Below are 24,020 nucleotides of genomic sequence, written 5' to 3' on the forward strand. Positions count from 1 at the left end.
GGTCCCACAGAGTTGGCCTTGTCCGGGTCTCGTCAACTAAACAATGTCGTTTGGCGGGGCCCAGGGGAAGAGTCTTTTCTGTGGCGGCCCCGGACCTCTGGAACCAACTCCTCCCGGAGATTAGAATTGCCCCCACCCTCCTCGCCTTTCGTAAGCTCCTTAAAACCCACCTCTGCCATCTGGCATGGGGGAACTGAGATACTCTTTCCCCCTAGGCCTTTACAATTTATGCATGGTATGTTTGCTTGTAGGTATGATTGGTTTTAAAATAAGGGTTTTTTAGTTGTTGTAGTATTGGATTGACATGCTGTTTTTATTATTGTTGTTAGCCGCCCCGAGTCTACGGAGAGGGGCGGCATACAAATCAAATAAATAAATGAATGAATGAATGAATGAATGAATAAATAAACAAACAAAAATAAAATAAAATAAAATAAAATAAATTTTTAAAAAAAGGCCTGGGCCAGGCTATTCTATATAAGAAAGATCTACCTCCTTCAGGCAGAGCTATAGTAAAAATTGCCCAAAGTCCTTTCATTACATCATCACTCAGTAAGAGTCAACCAAACCTGGGACTCAAAAGACAACCTATAATGTTACCCCTGCATATTTACCTGGCAACCAATAAGAATACAAGCTCGAATTCAAAGCCCAACAGAGGGTGGGTCTCTCTCTCTCTCTCCCACACCCTCTCTCTCTCCCTCCTTCCCATGTGTCTTTTTGCCCAGACCTAAAACCATGTGGTCCTGTCCACCATTAAAAAACATATTTCCAAATAGCCACTATGTTTCCAGTGTCCACTGCACTGGGAACTGAAGCCAGATGGACATTTCTTCCAACAACTCCAAAGAGTTTTTTCTGCAATCTGAAGGTTCTCTTTTAAATGTGCAAAATATTTCAACTCCCAGAATTCCCAATCCACGTTGGCTAAGGATTCTGGAAATTGTTATTCTTAACACATTTGGAAGGTACCAAATTCCAATCTGGCCTTTGAAACAAGTATTTCTCCCTCCATTTCAGCTTTGCTTTAAATGTACTTAAGAGATGTACAATGAGTAATTGCGATTAGTATGAGTAATTAATTCCATTTTTCTCATTAGTCAAGCCCCTGTAAGGGGTTTTTTTTTTTCTGAATTGTTCTCTGAACTTATTCCAGCAGAAAGCAAGCAATCTTGATCAGGAGCAACAATCTGTAAGCCTATGAGATATTTTCAGATCTCTGCCTACTCCAAGTCAGTAAATTCTGTTTGATTTTAGATAGGAATCCTTAGTAACTTATCATTGGGACAGGATAGGTAGCAGCTTTTAAGGGGATTATTTTGAGAAGACAGGTGATGCCACCTGGCAGAATAAATTATGGAGCTGCTATAAAATGAGGCACAGGAAGAAGATGACAGCAAGGATTTAAAATCACGATTTATAGCCATCGTGGTCTCAGCAAGCTACAAGTGACTTAAACTTGGAAGCTGGGGAGTACTTAAGGACTTGCACAGAATTGCTAGGTTGTAGGCTAGACCTGAAAACTGAAAAGCATCTAGGATGAAGTCAGGGACTTCCACCTTGTTGCCAGCAAAACTATATGGTTGTGTAGTGTCACAACAGGTGGCTATACATAAAACCCCCTGTTGTTATTGTTGTTGTTTTTTAAAGTGAAATAGGGTTGAAACTACACTGCTCAAAAAAAAAATTAAGGGAACACTTAAACAACACAATAGAACGCCAAGTAAATCAAACGTCTGTGAAATCAAACTGTCCACTTAGGAAGCAACACTGATTGACAATCAATTTCACATGCTGTTGTGCACATTCAACTTTGTACAGAACAAAGTATTCAATGATAATATAGTGTTCCCTCGATTTTTGCGGGTTCGAACTTCGCGAAATCTCTATACCACGGTTTTTCAAAAATATTAATTAAAAAATATTTCGCAGGTTTCCCCCCTATACCACGGTTTTTCCCGCCCGATGACGTCATATGTCATCACCAAACTTTCATCCACCTTTAATAAATATTTTTTAAAATAAACTTTAATAAATAAACATGGTGAGTAATAATCTAAATGGTTGCTAAGGGAATGGAAAATTGCAATTTAGGGGTTTAAAGTGTTAAGGGAAGGCTTGTGATACTGTTCCTAGCCAAAAAATAGTGTATTTACTTCCGCATCTCTACTTCGCGGAAATTCGACTTTCGCGGGCAGTCTCAGAACGCATCCCCCGTGAAAATCGAGGGAACACTGTATTTCATTCATTCAGATCTAGGATGTGACCAGGTTCTTAAGTAGAAAAGTTTGTAAGAAGAAGCAATTTTTCCCATAGGAATTAATGTAAAAGCAAATAATGTGTGCGATGGGGGAAACCACAGGGAGGGTGGTGGCCCCGTTTCCTCCCAGATTATTATTATTATTATTATTATTATTATTATTATTATTATTATTATCATCATCATTATTTATTAGATTTGTATTCCTAGAGAGGCCCCACAGAGGCTTCTCCCCACCTTTTCCGGCCCTGATTCCTCCCAGGAGATTCCTAGAGATGCCACGTGGAGGCTTCTCCCTGCCTTTTCCTGTTACAGTTTCGGACGCTTGGGTTTGTAAGTGGAAAAATGGTTCTTGAGAAGAGGCAAAAAAATCTTTAACACCCGGTTCTTATCTAGAAAAGTTTGTAAGTAGAGGCATTTGTAGGTAGAGGTACCACTGTACATCTTGAAGTTTGCCAAGGATAAGAAATCCTTTTCTATCCTTTGCATTTTTTATTAAAGCTACCTCTGACAGACAGCCTCTTGATTCTTTGAAACAGATTTGGAGGGGAGAAGAGTTTATTTTGCCAGTGGAATGAAACATCGGACGGAACCCAACATCATGTCGCAACAGTCAAACAAATGTTTCTTTGCAATGTATTACTTTTACGGAAGAACTCGGGATGCAGAGACAGCATTCACCATTTTGTCATCGTTTTCCAAAGAAAATATTCCTTTCGGGAGAAACAGTCCAGCTGTCACTGGCCAAATACTCCCAGTTGTCCAGTCTTGTCTATATTGTCTCTTAAAACAGGGATATTGCATTGCTTACTCTCTTTTTTTGACAGATTGAAACGGTGTATAAACAGCCTGGAGATACAGTCTATCTTGAAGCAAACCATAAGAACAACATAAACATAAAAAGCTTAACATCACATAAAAATAGAAAACCAGGGCGAAGTATACTAAAGCTTAGCCCCATTTATCCAGATCTGTCCATCTTAAAGCAACTGGACATTAATTTTAAGAATCCAAGATGCAAAAATAAAAAAAGGGAACTCAGGATTTTTTTAAAAATGCCAAACGTTTAACAGCATGGAGATTAAGTTGCCTTCCTTACGACAGCAATCCAAAGAGAGAATCCCTTTTATAAAAACATTTCCAAACTTTGATGATACCAATGTGATAAAGCACAAGGACAAAAGAAAAGAATTAGATGGACTTTAAATCAAGAAATATTGGAAAAAGAAAAAGAAATTCAACAATATATAGAAAAAGAAATTGACTTTTTCTTTAAAGGGAATAAAATGAGTGATATCTGACCAGTAAAATGATATCTGACCAGCATGTTTTTTAAAACTGTTTTAATTATTTATTATTTTATTTATTTCTTTTGTCAAGTACGTATTGGTGATATAAAAAGATATGTTTATATACATGATACTAGTAAAATAGAAACATTAGGACAGGGGATGGAAGGCATGCTGGTGCACTTATGCACACCCCTTATACTGACCTCTTAGGAATAGGGAGAGGTCAACAGTGGATAGTCTAAGGGTAAAGTTTTGGGGGTTAGGTGATGATACTATAGAGTCTGGTACTGAGTTCCATGCATCAACTACTCGGTTACGAAAGTCGTATTTCGTGCAGTCAAGTTTAGAGCGGTTTACTTTAACTTTATATCTGTTGATATAAAGTTACAGTGCTTGTGTGTTGTTGTGGTTGAGCTGAAGTACATATAAAGTTACAGTGCTTGTGTGTTGTTGTGGTTGAAGCTGAAGTAATTGTTGACAGGAAGGACTTTGTAGCAGATGATTTTATGGGCTATGATTAGGTCATGTTTAAGACGATATAGTTCTAAGCTTTCTAAACCTAGGATTGTAAGTCTAGTTGCATAGGGTATTTGTGAGTGGAGGAATGGAGGGCTCTTCTAGTAAAGTATCTCTGGACATTTTCTAGAGTGTTTATGTCCGAAATGCGGTGTGGGTTCCAGACCTGTGGGGTGTCTCTAGAAATCTCCTGGGAGGAAACAGGGCCGGTAAAGGCAGGGAGAAGCCTCCGTGGGGCGTCTCTAGGAATCTCCTGGGAGGAAACAAGGCTGGAAAAGGTGGGGAGAAGCCTCCGTGGGGCCTCTCTAGGAATCTCCTAGGAGGAAACAGGGCCTCTACCCTCCCAGTGGTTTCCCCAATCGCACACATTATTTGCTTTTACATTGATTCCTATGGGAAAAATTGCTTCTTCTTACAAACTTTTCTAATTAAGAACCTGGCCAGGGAACGAATTAAGTTCGTAAGTAGAGGTACCACTGTACTTCGTTATTTCCATCCATATGTGTTTCTTGGACTGGTATTAAAGTAACTGAGTTCCATTTCTTGTGTGGTCAGTCTCTGGAGTTTTTGGAAGACCACTATTGTGTTTCCTCTTAATTGCAACCCGCTCAATGAAATCAGCGCTGTTTTAAACATTTCTCATAACCTGGGTTCTATGATGTTTCACAGGACTTTACAGGTTTTGAAGACACATGGAAGGAAATGTCAGAATATTCCATTGTGAATTATAAAATAACAATAAATGCTCAGATACCATACCTGGAGTCAGTATTTACCAGTGACATTTTCCACATCATTGGCCTTCGATATCAAAAATAAGCCTTGGGACATATTTTGTTATTGTTACATTTTCCAAACGGACCTCCTAAAAACCATTAATAGTGAGTATCGACATTCACCAAATTTTTCATCATTTGCTGCAAAGGTCATAGTCTCAACAGGTTTATTTCCCCATTTGAGCTATATATTTTGTTTATTTAAAGATTATTTCAGGTGTCCCGACTGCATTAGAGAAGAACAATGGGTAAGTAGAGAAAATCTCTGAAGAAATGTCTCTGATTTTTTTAAAAAAAAAACTCCCAAATTTGAAAAAGAGTTGCATTTCTGTAACATCTTACACCTATTGAGTTTTCAGTGGCAAATTATTTATTTATAAACAAACAAATTTCTTACTATAGGATAACTCAGCTGCCCATTTTACCACAGGATAATTTACCACAGGATAATTTTCATAGCATTTATTTATTTGTTTGTTTGCTTGTTTATTTATTTATCTATCATTTCACCTTTATTATTTATTTACAAATAACTCAAGGTGGCAAACATATCTAACACATGTTCCTCCTCCTATTTTCTCCCTTAACAACAACCCTGTGAGGTGGGTTGGGCTGAGAGTGAGTGACTGGCCCAGTCACTTTTAGCGTTTGTTGCAAAAATCAACGGCAGAAGCACACACTGAAAACTGACTCAGCTGGATTCATAAACTTCTTTATAAACATAGTAATAGATGAATTTACAATACCATTAGCAGAGTTCTTCTTCAAGCAGTTAGGAACAGCAGAGAACAGTTAGTTTCATTTCAGACAAGCACAGAGTGGACAAGAGAGCAGAAATTCCTTTTCCCTAAGTGCATTATTTTACACTTGGAAACTGCAGTTTAATGTTTCCAAATGTAAAATAATGCATTTGGGGAAAAGGAATCCTCAATCTGAGTATTGTATTGGCAGTTCCGTGTTAGCAAAAACTTCAGAAGAAAAGGATTTAGGGGTAGTGATTTCTGACAGTCTCAAAATGGGTGAACAGTGCAGTCAAGCGGTAGGGAAAGCAAGTAGGATGCTTGGCTGCATAGCTAGAGGTATAACAAGCAGGACGAGGGAGATTATGATCCCGCTATATAGAGTGCTGGTGAGACCACATTTGGAAAACTGTGTTCAGTTCTGGAGACCTCACCCTCCAAAAAAGATATTGATAAAATTGAACGGGTCCAAAGACGGGCTACAAGAATGGTGGAAGGTGTTAAGCATAAAACGTATCAGGAAAGACTTCATGAACTCAATCTGTATAGTATGGAGACAGAAGGAAAAAGGGGGACATGATCGAAACATTTAAATATGTTCAAGGGTTAAATAAGGTCCAGGAGGGAAGTGTTTTTAATAGGAAAGTGAACACAAGAACAAGGGGACACAATCTGAAGTTAGTTGGGGGAAAGATCAAAAGCAACATGAGAAATATTATTTTACTGAAAGAGTAGTAGAACCTTGGAACAAACTTCCAGCAGACGTGGTTGGTAAATCCACAGTAACTGAATTTAAACATGCCTGGGATAAACATATCCATCCTAAGATAAAATACAGAAAACAGTATAAGGGCAAACTAGATGGATCATGAGGTCTTTTTCTGCAGTCATTCTTCTATGTTTCTAGAGTGGACTTAATGGACGGGAACAACTACAAGATTCTAGTTGTCCAACATGGCCCTGGGTGAGGTTACTTGTAGGGCCTCCCACCTCTGATAGCTTCTCTTTATCCTATTAAACCTGGTAGGGTGTCCCATTTGGTGAAGAACTGCTGGAATAGTCTCTCCTCAACCTCCAATAAATTACAGTAGAGTAGCGTAGAATAGAATAGAATTCCTTATTGGCCAAGTGTGATTGGACACACAAGGAATTTGTCTTTGGTGCATATGCTCTCAGTGTACATAGAAGTAAATATACGTTCATCAAGAATCATAAGGTGCAACACTTAATGATTGTCATAGGATACAAATAAGAAATCAGGAAGCAATCGTTATTAATATAAATCGTAAGGATACAAGCAACAAGTTACATTCATATAATAATAATTAATAATAATTTATTGGACTTGTATGCCGCCCCTCTCCGAAGACTCACAAGAGGGAGGAGATAGGTGATAGCAACAATGAGACATTTAATAGTAATGTAGCCTTAGTGAATAGTTTGACAGTGGTAAGGGAATTATTTGTTTAGCAGAGTGATGGCATTCGGGGGCAAACTGTTCTTGTGTCTAGTTGTCTTGATGTGCAGTGCTCTATAGCGTCATTTTGAAGATAGGAGTTGAAGCAGGTTCTGTCCAGGATGCAAGGGGTCAGTCAATATTTTCACGGCCCTCTTTTTGACTCGTGCATTATACAGATCCTCAAAGGAAGGCAAGTTGGTAGCAATTGTTCTTTTTCTGCAGTTCTGATTCTCCTCTGAAGTATGTGTTGGTCTTGTTGGGTTGCAGAACCAAACCAGACAGTTATAGAGGAGCAGATGACAGACTCAATGATTCCTCTGTAGAGCTGTATGGATGGATGACTCTGGTCCCATTAGTGTTTCACAAGGTCATAAAGGTATCTGGCTATGCCTCCAATCACTGGGACCAAGGTGTTAATGGAGCTGTGATATGAGTGCAGGTACAATTGCTACATCAGTACAGAGATGTTTAGAGACCTCAATTGCTATTTTGCTTATGGTTTTTTTGCCTAATGTCATGGATTGTGACGTTGCTTTACACCACCCAGAGCCCCTTGGTAGATGGGCAGCCATATAAACACGTTAAATAAATAATATCTGGAGCAGCAAACACATAAATCAAAATAAACCTACATGATTGTTATTTTTTAAAACAACCCTCTAAGGAGCCAGGAATGGTCTAATCTAAATAGAAATTAGGTTAGACCATTCCTGGCCCCTTAGAGGAGGAAGAAGTAATTTCTGTTTTTTCACCAACCTGTAAAGACTTACTGGCAAATTCAGGGGTTTAATTGCTTTTCTAAAAATACCAAAGGTCTAGGACCAACTTGAATTTAAGGGAAGTTTATTTTAGAAGGAGGAGTCAGCAATGTAGAAGGACTAATCCTGTAGTCCCTGCAGATGACTGTCAACGTCCCAATAAGCATCCGAAAAATTAATCTGAATCCAAGCCTTATTTATTTATTTATTTATTTATATTTTATTTATTTATTTATATTTTATTTATTTATTTATTATTAGATTTATATGCCGCACCTCTCCGAAGACTCGGGGCGGCTAACAACAATGAAAGGACAATGTAAACAAATCTAATATTAAAAATAATCTAAAAAACCCCAATTTAAAGAACCACTCATACATACAAGCATACCATGTATAAATTCTATAAGCCTAGGGGGAAGGGAAAGTCTCAATTCCCCCATTCCTGATGACAGAGGTGGGTTTTAAGGAGTTTCCGAAAGGCAAGGAGGGTGGGGACAAATCTGATATCTGGGGGGAGCTGGTTCCAGAGGGTCGGGGCAGCCACAGAGAAGGCTCTTCTCATGGGTCTCGCCAAACGATATTGCTTAGTCGATGGGACCCGGAGAAGGCCAACTCTGTGGGACCTAACCGGTCACTGGGATTCGTGCGGCAGAAGGCGGTCCCGGAGATATTCTGGTCCGATGCCATGAAGGGCTTTATAGGTCATAACCAATACTTTGAATTGTGACCGGAAATTGATCGGCAACCAATGCAGACTGCGGAGTGTTGGTGTAACATGGGCATACCTGGGGAAGCCCATGATTGCTCTCGCAGCTGCATTCTGCACGATCTGAAGTTTCCGAACACTTTTCAAAGGTAGCCCCATGTAGAGAGCGTTACAGTAGTCAAACCTTGAGGTGATGAGGGCATGAGTGACTGTGAGCAGTGACTCCTGGTCCAGATAGGGCCACAACTGGTGCACCAGGCGAACCTGGGTAAACGCCCCCCTCGCCACAGCTGAAAGATGTTTCTCTAATGTGAACTGTGGATTGAGGAGGACGCCCAAGTTGGGTTTCCAATTTATGAACAGAGCCATGTGGGATACGAACTGTAGTCAAACCAATACTAACTTTTCCTACAGTCCACATCCAGGTTAAGGTTCATCCTTCACCCCCACCCCCACAAGTTCATCATGTGGACCACTCCGGTGCTGTGAACGTCCACGGTTCTCCCCTGTACTTCCGGCTGGTGCTGAACAAAGGATGACCTTGAATCTTCAGGAAAGAATTTGTTGTTGATAGTATCTTTCCCCCTCATGCAACCACCCCTCCCCAATTCCCACAGTGCTATTCTACTTGTGGCAGGCAAGTAATCAATATTAATAACAATCATAAGGATACAAGCAACAAGTTAGTCATAAGTGGAAGGAGATGGGTGATAGGAACAATGAGAAAAAACTAGAAGTAATAGTAGTGCAGACTTACGGTAGTAAATAGTTTGTCAGTGTTGAGGAAATTATTTGCTTAGAAGAGAGATGGCGTTTGGGAAAAACTGTTCTTGTGTCCAGTTGTCTTGGTGTGCAGTGCTCTAATATCTTTATGGTACACCCCAAACTTCAGCCAAAGGAAAACACAATGTGGATTTTATGTTGATGTGACTATGGAAATGCTGTGATGGCTACAATGATGAAGTATGGCTATATATCTCCTTGTTCAGAACCATGCCTACTTTGGTCCCTGAATGGGGAATACTTGTATATTAAAAGTGGGTTTTTTTGATGAGAGCGGTATAGCCTTTAAGATGCTGAACTGGAAACTGGCCAATGGGAGTTGCAGTCCACCCTTAGAACGAATAGTGGCTGGGTGACTTTGGGCCCATCCCTCTCTCTTAGCCCAACACACCTCACAGGGTTGTTGTTGTTGAAAAGGCAAGACATTATATATGTCTTGTATTTATCTAAGAGACTGCCTTCTGCTGCATGAATCCCAGCGACCGGTTAGGTCCCCCAGAGTTGGTCTCCTCTGGGTCCCGTCAACTAAACAATGTTGTTTGGCGGGACCCAGGGGAAGAGCCTTCTCTGTGGCGGCTCCGACCCTCTGGAATCAGCTCCCTCCAGAGATTAGAACTGCCCCCACCCTCCTTGCCTTTTTAAACTCCTTAAAAACCACCTCTGTCGTCAAGCGTGGGGGAACTGAAACTGAGACTTTTTAAATGTATTATTGTTATTTCAGATTCTAACTATTAGATTTGTCATTATACTGTATATTGTTTCTACCCCAAACTCCAAAATCTTTAACATTATATGCTGACCCCTCCCCTTTTCTAGGAGGTCTGTAAGGGGGCGTGCATAGAAACATAGAAGATTGATGGCAGAAAAAGACCTCATGGTCCATCTAATCTGCCCTTATACTCTTTCCTGTATTTTATCTTAGGATGGATATATGTTTATCTCAGGCAGGTTTAAATTCAGTTCCTGTGGATTTACCAACCACGTCTGCTGGAAGTTTGTTCCAAGCATCTACTACTCTTTCAGTAAAATAATAGCGCATAAGCGCAACTATTGTGCCTACTGTCCCTATCCTTTTTATCACTACTTTCTACTGTGTTATGTTAATACAAACTATAACTGTATGCTTGTTTGACAAATACAATAAATAAGTATGTAAGTAAGCAAATAAGTAAATAAATAAATATTTTAAAGTATTTTAATTAATTTGTATAATATTGAACATCCACACAGCACACAAGATATAACAAGGTGCTTAGTGTTTAAGTGCCCACCACCACTCGACAACATTCATAATGGGGGTCACCAAAATGGCACCCCCATTATGAATGTATATTTTGGTATATTATGAATGCATATTTTGTACATACCATTTTAACTCATTTATTTCATATATTTTTATTTGTCAAGTATGTATTGGTAGTATACATAGATATAACACTGCTTATATATATGACATGGGTTCTAATAAAAGGAAAACATTAAGACAGGGGATGGAAGGCACGCTGGTGCACTTATGCACACCCCTTGCTGACCCCTTAGGAATCAGGTGAGGTCAACAGTGGATAGTCTCAGGGTAAAGTTTTGGGGGTTAGGTGATGATACTACAGAGTCCGGTAGTCAGTTCCAGGCATTAACTCCTCGGTTGCTAAAGTCGTATTTTCTACAGTCAAGTCTGGAGCAGTTTACTTTGAGTTTGTATCCGTTGTGTGCTCTTGTATTGCTGTGGTTGAAGCTCAAGTAGTCAGGCTGTTGTTGGCTTTGCTGGGCTAACCAATTCGGAATCTGATAAGAGGAGAGCCAGTTTGGTTCAGTGGTTGAGGCACCAGTCTAGAAAGCAGGAGATTGTCCCATCTTAAATATGAAAGCCAGCTGGGTGACTCAAGAGCAATACTGTATATCTATTTACATATTTATTTTATTTATTTATTTATTAGATTTGTATGCCGCCCCTCTCCGAAGACTCGGGGCAGCTAACAACAATGAAAAGACAATGTAAACAAATCTAATATTAAAAATATTCTAAAAAACCCCAATTTAAAGAACCACTCATACATCACAATCATATAAAGTGATTCTAATTTATTATTTATAGCTTGGTCTCCAAGTAAGTAGATAAATAAATAAAATAAAATATATAAAACAAACAAATAAAAGTAAATAAACAAACAAACAAACAAACAAACACATACATACTACCCATCGCGCATCTCCTCGAAGAGGGGCGGCATATAAACCCAAGCCAATAAATAAAATCAATCAATCAATCTCGACCGTAAACGCCGCGCAGGCCGAACCTCAACTCAGCCCGCCATATCCCCGCGCCTCACTCCACCGCATTTCTCCCGCCCCGTTGAACCGGGAGCTCGTTGCGCCGCACCAGACCGGCCAGCGGAACTACAGGCGGCGTGAATCCTATACACACGCGGCTTTTCCGTGCAAAGCAGCCCTGGGCAACCAAAGGAGGAATTCCCCCTCTGGTTGCATTCTCCAGCGGCTGGAGAGCCGAGGAATCGGACCAAGGGCGCTTCCTCGAGTCGTGGCGCTCTTGCGCGCAAATCGGGACGGGCAGCCGCGAGCTCCACGCGGGCTTCATTCAGTCTCCGCTCGGGAAACCTCGCTGCTACTGCTGCTGCTGCCGGCGCTTGGCTGCCTCCGCCTCCCGGTAGGCTGCGCTGTGCTCAGCATCGCCGGTTGGGAATCGCCTTTCCCCCCCCCCCTTTTCGCCCCCTTTCTCCTCCTCCTCCTCCCTTCGGAGGCCCCCTGAGTCAGGAGTTGCTACCGCCGGCGCTACTCCGCGCGGCTCCAGTCCCGCGTTGCCTCGGGAAGGCGAAGGGAAGGAGAAGAGCCGCCGCCGCCGCCGCTCCCGCTGCAACAGCACCGGCGGAGGCGCTTGGACTCTCCCGGCTTTTTCTTCCTCCTCTTCCCGGCGCCTTTCGGTCCATGGATACCTTAGTAAGCAGGGAAGCGGCTGCCCAGCTCCGGAGCTGATTCCAACCACCGGCTTGGAAGGAAGGAAAGAAGGAAAGAAAGAAAGGGTGCGTGTTCGCCTTTGGATGTTTGCTTGCTTCCTTGCTTGGGAAATGCGCGATTTCTCCTCGGCGGTTGGGGTGGTGGAAAAGGCGCGCGCGCCGCGGATCTCTCTCTCTTTTGGAGCCGGCCCGGAAAGCGCGCGGGGAAGGCGGGCGGTGGATGATGGGAGACGTGGTGGGACCGATAGTTTTTTGGGGTTTTTTTGCAAAGTTTGCCTTTTTTGCTTTCTTGAGTTTATTATTATTATTATTATTATTATTATTATTATTATTATTATTATTATTCATTCAATATGAAACTCAAGTCAACTGGGCATTTTAAAAAATGCATCACATATATCATCATCATCATCATCATCACTATTATTATTTTATTCCTTTTATTCATTCAACATGGAACTGAAGTCTACTGGACATTTTTTTAAAAATGCATCCTAAATATCAACATTTTACTTCTTTTATTCATTAAACATGGAACTCAAGTCGAGTGGACATTGAAAAAATGCATCATAGATATCACCATCATGATTATTATTACTTTTATTCATTAAACATGAAACTCAGTCGACGGGACATTGAAAATGTCACCACCTTATTTATTTATTTATTTGTTTGATTTATTTATTTATTTATTTATAGGCCACCCAACTCTACGGACTGGGCGGCGCTATTAATAATAATAATAATAATAATAATAATAATATTAATATTAATAATTATTATTACCATCATCATCATCATCATTAACGCTGTTTTGGGGTCGGTGGGGAAACCCCCCCCCAGCCCCCGCTGCAGGCGTGGGAAGCGTCGGAGCTCCTGGTCCACCGCGTTTTAAATTGTGATGGGTGGCTAGGATTAGGAGCCGGACCGGACCGAACCGAGCTGCGCTGCTGGGCTTTTGTCTTTTTTTTTTTTTTGGACTTCTGCTTTTCCTTTGCAACTTGTAAGAACGGCGGTTCCTCGGAGGAAGAAAAGTTCTCGCGGGGTTTTTTTCCAAGACGTCTCCTCTCTCTCTCCCCCCCCCCACTTTCCCTCTTTCCCCCCCCTCCCCGAATCCACCCGGCCGTCCCCAATAAAGCAGCGCTGTAGTTCTTACTACTACTAAGCAGGTTGTTAGCTGGCTGGCTGCTTTTCCTTTGCTCGCTGCTCTTTGCAAAAAAAAAAAAGACCCCAACCCAACTCCGGAGATATTTTTTTTGCATTGCATTGCAAGGTGCAAAGCGGATTGCGCGCGCCCTGGAAGCTTGGGAAGGGCTTTGACTTCCATCCCGGGTAAGGAGCGGAGAGCTGCAAGGAATGGGGAGAGGGAGCCGATTACGCACGGCTTGCATTTTTCGCCTTGGCCGGGGGTCTCCAAACGCGGCAGCCCCCGGGCGCTGGGGGCTTTTGCAAGGAAGGGAAGAGCATCTCTTCCTTCCCGCTGTCGTCCTTTTTTATTTATTTTCCCGGGGGTGGAGGTGGAGAATAAATCCAGCATGCAAATAAATAAATAAATTGCACGGCCGAATTTTTTTTGGGTGGTGGGGTTGGTGGAGATCGGACTGGAGAGAGATAGCCGTGATTCCCACGGTGGCAAATCCCTGCAGGCTGGCTGTCTTGGCGAGCGAGCGAGCGGCTTGGCTACCTTGCGCGCCTGGGGTGGGAGATTTTATTTTTGGCGGGGGGTGGGGGGAGCGTAGGCGGTTGGGGTTTCCCCGGGGATGCGGAGGTTGCGGAAGAGTTCAGACGGGCTGCAGCTCCCGCCGGGGATGCGAAGAGCAATGTTCATTTACCGGAAAATTCCCCGCGGGAGTCGCGCGGAGAGAGAGAGAGAGATGGAGAGAAAAGCTTGGAGAGGCGATTGTAACCGGAGCTCCCTTGAATTAACAATTTAGATTATCCCCCCCTCCTTTTTTTACTCCCTTCCCTACCGTTGATAATTAGGATCCGGTGTCTCCCGTCCTGTCGGCGGGGGGGTGAGGTTTGGATGGGAGGAGGAGGGCGAGGTTGAGATATGGGGGCTTTTGATTTGAAACGGAAGACTTGCCAGACCCGAGGATGTCAAACTTTGGAGACCGCGGGGTCCCTGAGCAGGTGCAGAGCGCAAGGGGGCTTCTCTTAAGCTTTTAGATGCAGCTTCTGCGGAGTTAGGCAGACTTTTCATTCCCCCCCCCCATCTCTTCACTTGGGGGTCAGTATTTGTATTTTAACTATAAGTAAACGTGACTCTGGAAAGGGTATAGGTCTGGTCCTCTTACTCAAGTGGCACAGAAAAAACTCACAACCTGCAAGACTGGGAGTTGTTAAATCTGGGTTGGGTTTAGGTGGCTCTGGTTGTTGTTCCTTGGTTGGGCTTTCTTGGTTTGGATTGTTCTTCCTGGGTTGGGCTTACATTGTTTGGGTTGCTGTCTTTGGTCCCGCTTAAGTTGTCTTTTGGTTTGGGTGGTTATCCTTGGTTGAGCTTACGTAGTTTGGGTTGTTCTTGGTTGGGCTTCTGTGGTTTGAGTTGTTGTCCTTGGTTGGGTTTACAGGGTAATGGGTTGTTGTCCTTGGTTGCGATTCTGTGGTTTGGGTTGGTCTTGGTTGGGTTTCTGTGGTTTGGGTTGGGTTGTTCTTGGTTGGGCTTACGTGGTTTGGGTTGTTGTCCTTGGTTGGGCTTACATGGTTTGGGTTGTTCTTCCTTGGTTATGCTTATGTGATTTGGATTGTTCTTGGTTGAGCTTCCTTGGTTTGGGTTGTTATCCTTGGTTGTGCTTCCGTGGTTTGGGTTATTGTCCTTGGTTACATGGTTTGGGTTGTTGTCCTTGGTTGGGCTTATGTGATTTGGGTTGTTCTTCCTTGGTTGTGCTTATGTGATTTGGGTTGTTCTTGGTTGAGCTTGTGTGCTTTGGATTGTTCTTGGTTGAGTTCACATGGTTGGGGTGGTTGGGCTTATGTGGCTTCCATGGCTCACCTTGGTTGGGTTTATTTCCAAGCTCAACAGGCTGGCTGTTCCTTCCTTCACCAAGTCAAGTGTGTTGTGTGAACACACTCTCAGAGCGCCCCTCAATACTGCATGTAGTAGACTTGTCAAATCTATAAAAGGATGACCATGCACCGGGCAAGTAATGTCACATAACATGTACAGTATATCCATCATCAACTCTCCAAGATGAGGGTAAGAAAGACCCATTCCCTCCGCCGGAGAGCCAGGGAAAACCAGACCGAGCTGCATAAGCTCTGCAGATTCCCTGCTCTTTCAGCACTGCGTGGTGTTGTAGGCACAAGGTAAAATATCCTATATAGTACAGTATAGTCTTTCCTACGGTTAATGATTTTAGCAGAAAGAGTCTCCAGAGAAACCTCCACTTCCATCCCTTTCCAACTTGGATAAAATTCCCTATCAGAAAGGGGGGAGCATCTCTCTCTCTCTCCTACCCCCTCCTAAAATAACTAGCTTTCCAGATGGCAGTGATCTGGGTAAAATTCTGGCTTAAAGGGGCTCAGACTTGAATAAAGCTACAGTACAGTTTTCTCTTTGGATGTCTAGTCTTGAGGTTCAGTCAACTTAGAGAAAGAAAGAGAGAAAGAGAGAGAGAGAGAAGAATGAATGAATGGGGAGATGAAACATTCGGTTGCTGTATATGATGGTATGACTGTATTGTTTAGATTAAGGTTTTTTTTACTGTTACTAATGTTTTAATTGACTTATACTGTTTTAGTTTTTAGAATTTTTTAAGATTTTAATTGTATTAATTGGATCTATTGTATTGTTATGTCTTTTATATATGCTGTGAGCCGCCCCGAGTCCTCAGAGAGAGGCGGCATACAAATCCAATTAAACTTAAACTTTATTGTTGTGACTCCTATGGGATTTGGCGGCATATAATTCTAGATAGACAGACAGACAGACAGACACACAGACGGATAGATAAAACTATCCACAAAGGTTGTCTGAAGCAAAACAGTTGTCTTGGGCCGGCATAATGGCAGCTGCCGTGGGATGCATCCAGGGGTTGCAGGTTTTAAGTCTAGAGCAGTAGTTCTCAACCTTTCTAATGCCGTGACCCCTTAATACAGTTCCTCATGGTGTGGTGGCCCCCAACCATAAGTCTAGCGCCCATTCTCCCAACAGAGCTTTAAGCTGATTGGCAGGGAGGTCAGAGGGACACACCCACTGTAAACGCCTGATTGGTTGGATTATAAAAATATGTTCCGTGGTGGGAAATTTGTCTTTTTCCATGGTCTTAGGCGACCCCTGTGAAACGGTCATTTGGCCCCCAAAGGGGTCCCAACCAGTGAAGGGCTGCTTGTCTTTGGTGATAATGGTGTGCCCTCCGAGGCCATCGTGGGCGTCTGTCGGCGTGAGATTTGGCTTCTGCACATGTGCAGCAAGCGAAATATTTTGAGAGGATGCGTGCGCCAATGAGATTTCAGCGATTTCCACCAATATTTTTGCATCCTCACACAAAACTTAGCTTGCTGCGCATGTGCAGAAGCCAAATCTCATGCGGAGTGCACATCCATGCACCGGGGACATGCAGCTGTGTGCACATCCCAGATTTCCCTACTGGGACGGCGCACCAGTTAGCGTAAACTGGAACCTATTCCTGGCTCCCGACCCCCAGGTTGAGAACCGCTGGTCTAGAGCGGGGTAGGCAAAGTTGGCTCTTCTATGACATGTGGACTTCAACTTAAGTCAACTTAAAAGTTGGAAACCCCTTGCTATGGGGGGAATAGAATAGAATTCTTTATTGGCCAAGTGTGATTGAACACACAATGAATTTGTCTTTGGTGCAGATGCTCTCAGTGTGCAGAAAAGAAAAAGATACATTTGTCAAGAATCATGGGGTTCAACACTTAATAATTGTCACGGGGATCAAATAAGCAACGAAGAAACAATCAATATTAATAAAAATCTTACGGATAAAAGCAACAAGTTACAGTCGTACAGTCATATGTGGGAAGAAATGTGATAGGAATGATGAGAAAAAACTAGTAGTAATAGTAGTGCAGACTTAGTAAATAGTTTGACAATGTTGAGGGAATTATTTGTTTAGCAGAGTGATGGCGTTTGGGAAGAAACTGTTCAATCATTTTTTAGCTATAGTTTTTAATCATTAGATTTGCATTGCATTGTTTATTGTTGTTGTGAGCCGCCCTTAGTCTTCGAGGGGCGGCATACAAATCTATTTATTTTATTTATTTTTATTCGTTTATTTCATCCAATACACAATACATATAGAAGACAATAGACATGAGGTAATATATATATAGAAAGAAAAATATAAAATAGAGGAGAAGATATATGAAAGGAAGAAAATATATATGATATATGAGATAAAGGAAAGACAATTGGACAAGGGACGAAAGGCACACTGGTGCACTTATGTACGCCCCTTACTGACCTCTTAGGAACATGGAGAGGTCAATTGTGGAGAGTCTAAGGGAGAAATGTTGGGGGTTAGGGGTTGACACTATTGAGTCTGGTAATGAGTTCCACGCTTTGACAACTCGATTGTTTGTTTTTAATAAACTTTATTGATTTTCTTAAAATTGACAAACATACAAACACACATTTAACATAAAATTGGGGTTGCAAATATCCCGCTTGTTCAAGAAGTCAAATTGCATTACAGAAAAAAGAATACATTATTAATATGTTAAGTCAACCTATTACTTTAAGTGAAAAGAAGAGATTTTATGTTACCTTATTATGAAAAAAACCCATAAACTTCATATCTAAGCAAAGTACAAAGACAAGAATTAAATCCTAACCATACTACTATTGTGCATTTTTAATTCTTCTTTTTATCTATCCATGTACTTTATTCCAACTCGATTGTTAAAGTCATATTTTTTACAGTCAAGTTTGTAGCGGTTAATATTAAGTTTGAATCTGTTGCGTGCTCTTGTGTTGTTGCGGTTGAATATATTAATATATATTTATTAGATTATATATACAGTATATATAATTAATATATATTAATATATATATTATCATTACTACTACTACTACTACTACTAATTATTATTATTATCATCATCATCATTGTGACTAGTTGTCTTGGTTGTGCTCTGTAGTGAGTGTAGTGTCTCGTGCAGTATTACAGGTCCTCAATGGAAGGCAGGTTTGCAGCAATTGTTTTTTCTGCAGTTCTGATTATCCTCTGAATTCTGTATCAGGTCTTGTTGGGTTGCAGAACCAACCCAGACAGTCATAGAGGTCCAGATGACAGCGGTGCAGATCCTGTTCTTTCTCCCACTGCCGCCAAATCCAAAGGTGATTTCTTTGTGTCTTCCATTTTATGGTCCAGGGCATCCCTAATGATTGGCATCCTTGCTTTCCAAATCCAATTAAAATGACTGCAAATGCAAGAGAGGGGGGGAAAACGGACCAGGAAAAGCCCCTGAAAGCTGCCCCAAGTAACTCAACCAAACTCAACTGCTTAAAAAAAACAAAAACACGAGCGCACTTGGAGAAAGTCCCACATCGTTTCTTCTCTCTTCACTTGCTTTGCCAAACTTTGTGTGTGCGTGTGTGTGTGTGTTTTGGGAGGGGGGCAGCAGTTTGCTGTCAAAACATTTCATCCCGCTTCAATTCTGGCTTCTGCTTGCTGGCGTTTTCGACTAGGGCTTCTTTCTTCCGCCCGCCACTGACTTCATGAATGATGATTCACATGACTCCTGGCACAGCCTTGCAACGGTTGTAAAGACGGTTTGACCAAATTTAGCAGGGGAAAGCATACCTAAGGATTCAAAAAGAGCTGATTGCAATGTTTCTGTTAAAAAAAAAATACGACAGCCAAAAAAGTCCAGCCTTGTCTTCAAGTCCAGAAAAGAAACAGATGCTGCTTTGGCTATTTTGCATCAGGAGAATTCAACCATTCTGATTTATGGCTAAATGAGATCTTATTTTATTTTATTTATTGATTTTGTCCAATACACAATGAGGGTTTTAGTGGGTATAGACATAGTAAAATAATAATAATAATAATTAAATAATAATAATAATAATAATAATAATAATAATTATTATTATTATTATTATTATTATTATTATTATTATTATTATTATTTATTGGATTTGTATGCCACCCCTCTCCGTAGACTCGGGGCGGCTAACAACAATAATAAACACAACATGTACAATCCAATAATAAAAAAACAACTAAAAACCCCTGTTATAAAACCAAACATACACACAAACATACCATGCATAACTTGTAATGGCCTAGGGGGAAGAGCTATCTCAACTCCCCCATGTCTGGCGGTATAAATGAGTCTTGAGTAGTTTACGAAAGACAGGGAGGGTGGGGGCAGTTCTAATCTCCGGGGGGAGTTGGTTCCAGAGGGCCGGGGCCGCCACAGAGAAGGCTCTTCCCCGCCAAATGACATTGTTTAGTCGACGGGACCCGGAGAAGGCCCACTCTGTGGGACCTTATCGGTCGCTGGGATTCGTGCGGTAGCAGGCGGTTCCGGAGGTAATAAATACATGATGACGAGGATATACTCATAGTAAAATATATCTAAGAAAGAAGAGAAGAGAAGATATAGGAATAGAACATATCAATGAAGGAATAGAAGAAGAGATATAGGAATAGAAGAAAGGTATACGAGATATAGGAGAGCAATAGGATGGGGACGGAAGGCACTCTAGTCCACAGGGACAGCTTGTCCTCGACTTAACGACAGTTTCATACAGTGACGGTTCTGAGTTTTTACAACGGCACTGAAAAAAGAGTGACATGTGACTGTTTTTCACACTTAATGACAGTTGTAGTGTTTCCCTGTGTGTGCGAACCCGTCACCAATCTCCATTTTCTTCAGCGCCATTGTAAGTTCGAGCAGTTGCTAAGTTGTCCTGTGAAGCTTTGTACAAGTATAGAGAACCAAATGTAAATGGCATAAAATTGATATGTGTAAAACATCACTGTTAAGATTCCAGTCCTGTATGTTCGTGGAAACCCAATCGTTGTATATTACCATGCATTTTTTCTATTGCAGAATGTCAGAGACATTGATCAGGGAAAATAAGATGATGGATGGTGCGAAAGACAGCCAGAGGGATTAACAGACTCATTTGTCTTTCCATTGAATTTCACCAGGATATCTATGCCTCTCTTAGGGTCAAAACCTTTAATGGATGTCTGTTGATATGGCTCAAAAATAGGACACCCTTTCCAAATGAATAGGCTCCTGCTTGAGGTTCTAAGCTGTTAACCTATTCCTACGTAGCTTCTTCTCCGGTAATATCATACTACTAACCAGAGCATACTGTTGTGGTTAGCTCTGGCCCAGCTCCTGCCCCAAGGAATATAGATGTGGGGGAGACATCCACATGCTGCAAGCCTGTTTTGCTCCCGGTGGAATCTGCTGATGAAGGCTCCTCTGACCAAGAAGACATGAGTGACAGGGAGGAAGAGAGTGTGGCAGACAGCTCAGAAGGAGATCAATTATCTATCTTCTCCTTGGATTCGGAACAAGAGTTAATTATACAGCCACGCATGCGGAGAGCGATGCATAGGCAGCAACAACTGAGAGATTATTATCAAAGAAAATGAGGTCACCTGTGGTTGGGTGGGGCTGTGGTAATTAGTGAGGCTGCTATAAATAGCAGCGTGTGAGTTTGGCCATTGTGGAGGATTATCTGATCGTTGTGTTTCGTGCCTGTCTTGCTGACTTTGACTTTTGTGTGTTGATTTTTCCCCACTTTGAAACTAAACCAGAGCAAAGTGTGTTTCACTTTGTGAAAGAAGAAGGACTGTGAATTGCCTGACAGCTGCAAGCTAAGTATCACAGAACTGATAAGGGACTTGTACAAATTGCCAGGTTGTTTGGAGACCAGTGCTCTTTGCTATACAAAAAGAGGGCTTAGTTTATTTGAATTTTCGTTATAAAGAACATTGTTTTGAATTTTCAAATGTGTGTCTGTCTGAAATTTGTACCTTTGAATTTTCGGGAGGATTCTACCAGAGAGCCTGACAGAACAGTCTGACAAAACTTTTGCCAGACTAATCCTTGAATACATCTCATCTGTCTGGAACCCATACCACATTTCGGACATAAATACATTAGAAAATGTCCTGAAATACTTCATAAGAAGAGCCCTCCACTCCTCCACGCGCAACAGAATACCCTACACCACCAGACTTGAAATCCTAGGCTTAGAAAGCTTAGAAGTACGTCACCTTAAACATGACCTAAGCACAGCCCATAAAATCATCTGCTACGTCCTTCCTGTGAACGACTACTTCAGCTTCAATCACAACAATACACGGGCACACAACAGATACAAACTCAAAGTTAACCGCTCCAAACTCAACAATAGGAAATATGACTTTAGCTAGCGAGTAGTTAATGCGTGGAACTCATTACCTGACTCTGTAGTATCATCACCTAACCCTCAAAACTTTACCCTTAGACTATCCACTGTTGACCTCACGCAATTCCTAAGAGGTCAGTAAGGGGTGTGCATAAGTGCACCAGCGTGCCTTCCGTCCCCTGTCCTAATGTTTCTCTTTACCAATATCCCGTATATAAACATTGTTATATCTTTGTATGCTACCAATACGTACTTGACTAAATAAGCAAATAAATACATAAGCAAAACAGGATTGTCAAACTTATGGCCCGCAGGCCGGATGCATCACACGCTGACCACGCCCACCCCAGGTTTAATGGGGGGGGGGAGTCGCGATAGATACATCACATGACGCCCAACCTTCTGGAGTAGTTTGCAAACGTGGACAAACAAAAGTTGTTCCTGTTCTCTTGCTCCAAATTAAAATGTTAAGGAACCATATGTGATTACCACTAGTGGCATGGATACAACAACAAGCTTTGTGCAAGAGACAGGACATTGTTCTTTTTTTAAAGTGAAGGGCTGTGTTTTGTCTGCCATTTTGACAAATTGAGTAGCACCATGGAAGACGCAAAAAAACCCCCACACTTCTTTTTGAAATCTGCTAATTCCAAAGCATTTAAACGCTGGCTAAAAAGACACTGTCGTCTAATTTTCATGTCAAACTTGTGCCAAGACATTTTACTAGCAGCTCTCAAAAAGAACCCTGTGGAGTGCACTAATGCTTTAAGGTACAGGACATATATGTACAAGGTGTTCAACCTAGTAAAATATCTGCGTTAGAGCTCATGGATTGAGGTTAATGCTGTAAAATAAATGATAGGTATACATGTGGCCTCAGTTGAAATTTAAGCCAGCAGTTTGGCAGATTGAATCTCAGTAGGCTCAAGGTTGACTCAGCCTTCCATCCTTCCAAGGTCGGTAAAATGAGAACCCAGATTGTTTGGGGCAATTTGTTTACAAACAGAGAGGGCTCTTAAAGCACAGTGAAGCGGTGTATAAGTCTAAATGCTATTGCTATTGCACTGGTGGAGTCATGCACAAAGTGATCAACAGGATTTAAAGTGTTTACATAAACCTGTCTGAGCCTCTGCCTTTATTGATCGATTGGGTTTATATTTTGCATTTCATTCACGTAGTGGTCCATCGTTATGTTCTGCTGATGGAAAACCTAAATAGTTAAAAATAGTTGCGGTTTGAAAGCATGCAAATGTGAGTAGATAAATAGGTACCACTTTGGCAGTAAGTCTAACAACATTCTGGGTGCCTTGGCATACAATTATGCTTGTCACTTGAAAAGGTTAGGCTAAAGAAGGAAATCTAGACTCCTTTTGAAAAAGGAGAAAGTTGAGCATCTTTATTATTATTATTATTATTATTATTATTATTATTATTATTATTATTATTAATTAGATTTGTATGCCGCTCCTCTCCGCAGACTCGGGGTGGCTCACAGCAGTGACAAAAACAATGTACAATAACAAATCTAATATTAAAATCTAAAATAACAATTTTACATTAAAAAACCTAAAAAAACCTTATATAAAAGGATACACACAAACATTCCATACATAAAATTACATAGGCAAGGGGAGATGTCTCAGTTCCCCCATGCCTGACGGCAGAGGTGGGTTTTAAGAAGTTTACAAAAGGCAAGGAGGGTGGGGGCAGTCCTGATCTCCAGCAGGAGCTGGTTCCATAGAGTCGGGGCCGCCACAGAGAAGGCTCTTCCCCTGGGTCCTGCCAGACGACATTGTTTAGTCGACGGGACCCGGAGAAGGCCAACTCTGTGGGACCTAACCGGTCGCTGGGATTCATGCAGCAGAAGGCGGTCTCGCAGATCTTGAAGTAGAGTAGACCATGAGATCATCAGGTCCTAAATTATGTTAGTTTGAAATGATCAAACGGAAGTCATTGATTGTGTGCAGAAGCTGTTGATAACTACTGCATATCTTTCTATGCAGACATAACGTGTTCTTGGCCTCATGTTAGCATCCTGGAGGTTATGTTAGGTAGAAGAAAACCCTGAACACAGTGGTGACAAAGATTTATGTATTTATTTCTATACTGCCTTTATTAGTTTTATAAATAATTCAATAATTTTATTTATTTATAATTTATTTATTAATGCGACTTGTAGGCCGTTCAGCTCTTTGCGGACTCTATTTATAAATTGAAGTTTGCAATTAATTCAATTATAAATAATGTATAATAATTCAAATATTGTATGGTGAACACACACAAAACTCCTTCCCCCCTCTTTATTTCCCCCACCACAATAGCCCTGTGAGGTGTGATGGGCTAAGATGGTAGAACATCTAACTCAAAGTCATGCAGCTGGTTTTCATTCCTGGAATTCACAGTCTCCCGATGATT

The 24,020-nt window shown here is 41.5% G+C and overlaps 1 protein-coding gene across 3 annotated transcripts in view; it reads left to right on the forward strand.

The window, feature by feature from the left end:
* The first annotated feature begins 12,057 nt into the window (after positions 1-12,057).
* Positions 12,058-24,020, forward strand: part of FAT3 (FAT atypical cadherin 3) — a 699,023-nt gene continuing 687,060 nt past the window's right edge. For all 3 annotated transcript variants that reach the window (XM_070749626.1, XM_070749624.1, XM_070749625.1), the window contains exon 1: positions 12,058-12,328. The gene's annotated coding sequence lies outside the window, so the exon portion shown is untranslated. The remainder of the gene's footprint in view (positions 12,329-24,020) is intronic.

Source organism: Erythrolamprus reginae, chromosome 4 (genome assembly GCF_031021105.1).
Source record: "Erythrolamprus reginae isolate rEryReg1 chromosome 4, rEryReg1.hap1, whole genome shotgun sequence".
Classification (NCBI taxonomy): Eukaryota; Metazoa; Chordata; class Lepidosauria; order Squamata; family Dipsadidae; genus Erythrolamprus; species Erythrolamprus reginae.